The following is a 2504-nucleotide window of genomic DNA, read 5'->3' on the forward strand; positions in this document are numbered from 1 at the left end:
CCATAATTTTATCAAGGCTCGGCTTTGGTGGTACAGGTTGCATAGGTTGATTTGGTCTTGGGGCTTGATAACTAGGTTGTATTGGAGGTGCATCATTTTGGATAAGGTTATTGTTTTTATAAGAGAAGTTCGGGTGATTCCTCCATCCAGGGTTATAGGTATTCAAATATGGGTTCCCTTGGGTGTAGTTCACTTGCTCATAGTGGGTTTCGTTTAATAGACTGCATTCTGCAGATTGGTGTCCTTTGGTTCCACATATCTCACAATCTGACGAAACTGCGGCTGCAGTATTCAGGTTTATGCTATATGCTCGACCTTGAGGGCTAATGCATCCATTTTAGCTTGCATCATGTCTATAGAGCTTAGTTCATGCACTCCTCCTTAGGCTTCCTTCTTCTCAACTGTCGCTCGTTTGACTCCCCATGATTGATGGTTTTGAGCCATATCTTCGATGAGGGCACTAGCTTCAGGATAAGGTTTGTTCATCAGCACACCGCCTGCGGCAGCATCGATGGTCATCTTAGTGTTATAGTGAAGTCCATTATAGAAGGTCTGAATGATTAACCAATTTTCTAAACCATGATGTGGGCATGCTCTTAACAACTCTTTATATCTCTCCCAAGCTTCGAACATCGATTCTTCTTGGTTCTAGGTAAATCTAGTTATATGGTTTCGAAGAACGACGGTTTTACTCGGGGGAAAGTATCTAGCAAGGAATACTCTTCTAAAGTTATCCCAAGTCGTAATGGAATTGGGTTGAAGGGAATCTAACCATGATAGGGCTTTATCTCTGAGGGAAAAAGGGAATAATCTTAAACGTATTGCCTCAGGAGAAATTTCATTGGTTTTAAAAGTGTCTGCTAATTGGAGAAAGATTTTTAAATGTTGGTTTGGGTTCTCAGTAGAGAGACCTGCAAATTGTCTCTGTTGCACTAGTTGCAACAGGGAAGGTTTAAGTTCGAAATTATTAGCTGGAATGGTTGGGTTTACTATACTAGAACTAGGTTCTTCGTTGGATGGTTGAGCGAAGTCCTTAAGAGGTCTTTGGTTTTGATCTTCGGCCATAGCTCTCCTAATTCTATGAAAGAATAAACGTGTGCGAGCGTAACATTCAGGTTCCGCCAGAGGATATACTAAGCTTCCGGTGCTGCGAGCTTTTCGCATTGACCGGCGGGTAAGAGCCTAAGTCTAAACGATATAACAACAGGGTAATGAAATTTGACGAAAACGATCCTCAACAACGGCGCCAAAAACTTGATGCATGCTTTTCGCAAGTATACAAACGCGTCAGAGTAATATAAAAGATTGTCGAATCCACAGAGACCAAGTGAATATCTATCGTTATCTATTGTAATGGTGTTTATCAAAGGCAATCAAAATAGGTGTTTTTAGAGTGTGCAATGAAAAGTAAAGTATTGAATAAAGTTCAATTAATAAAGACAGGCTCGAATGTAATTCACATAATCAATTAATAATCCAAGTACTTGCAAATAGAACTACTTATGGGCAGTGTTTCCTACTTTGAAAAGAACCAATTTAACAGGAACTGTCGCTTTCACGTATTCAGAACCGAGTTGTACTCCCTAACCAAACCCTCTTATTGTCACTTATAAAAAGGCGCGCATTGCGTTAGAGTAGTGAACCTATTTTTAAGAAATATAGTATCTTGACTAAGTTGAAAAGTATTTTAACCTGGATTTCTTAACCAAAAGAGGTTCTCACGAACCAGACTCTAAACTTATAAACGCGTCCGAAAATAGTTTTAAAATCTCTTTTCTTTTTAAGTTAAAAACTTCTAATGAACGAAACAAAGCGCTTTCGCTATTTTTGAAATAGTTAAAAAAAATTAAGTTTAAAAAGACGTTGGACGGCTTTAGATCTTACCCAACGGAAATTAAGTGCGGGAAAACATAAGTTGAAAGTTAAAATAGCCCTTAAGTGTTTCTACGAACAATTGTACGGATTATCGGTCAATTACGATCCTTACATTCTAACCTTATAGATTTAGTTAGACATGGTAAACTAAAAGTGCATTAATTTAAATAAAAGTAGTGCGAGTGCGGAAAGTAAATAAAAGTAGTGCGAGTGCGGAAAATAAATAAAAGTAGTGCGAGTGCGGAAAATAAATAAAAGTAGTGCGAGTGCGGAAAATAAATAAAAGTAGTGCGAGTGCGCAAATTAAATAAATGTAGTGCGAGCGCGCAAAATAAATAAAAGTAGTGCGAGTGCGAGAAATAAATAAAAGTAAAGCGAGTGCGAGAAATAAATAAAGTAAAGACGGTGCGGGAAATAAATAAAGTAAAGACAGTGCGGGAAATAAATAGATAAAGGTAAGGCAATAAAAACCTGCTCCAATCGGAGGGTTGAATAAAATGCAAAGCGGAAATGAAAATGGCGGCAGGATTAACTTCCTTCCAAAGTGCTCCAAACTCGATTACAGACTCGATCACAAAACTCGAATACAAAATTGTGGTAACACCCCAATGCGAAGCGATTACCACTTT

The 2504-nt window shown here is 38.2% G+C and overlaps 1 non-coding gene across 1 annotated transcript; it reads left to right on the forward strand.

Moving 5' to 3' along the window:
* Positions 1 to 574: 574 nt before the first annotated feature.
* On the forward strand, positions 575 to 681 carry LOC127123969 (small nucleolar RNA R71). The gene has a single exon (XR_007803621.1). It is a non-coding gene; the product is annotated as a small nucleolar RNA R71 (small nucleolar RNA).
* Positions 682 to 2504: the final 1823 nt, after the last annotated feature.

Source organism: Lathyrus oleraceus, chromosome 2 (assembly GCF_024323335.1).
Source record: "Lathyrus oleraceus cultivar Zhongwan6 chromosome 2, CAAS_Psat_ZW6_1.0, whole genome shotgun sequence".
In the NCBI taxonomy this organism is placed as follows: domain Eukaryota; kingdom Viridiplantae; phylum Streptophyta; class Magnoliopsida; order Fabales; family Fabaceae; genus Lathyrus; species Lathyrus oleraceus.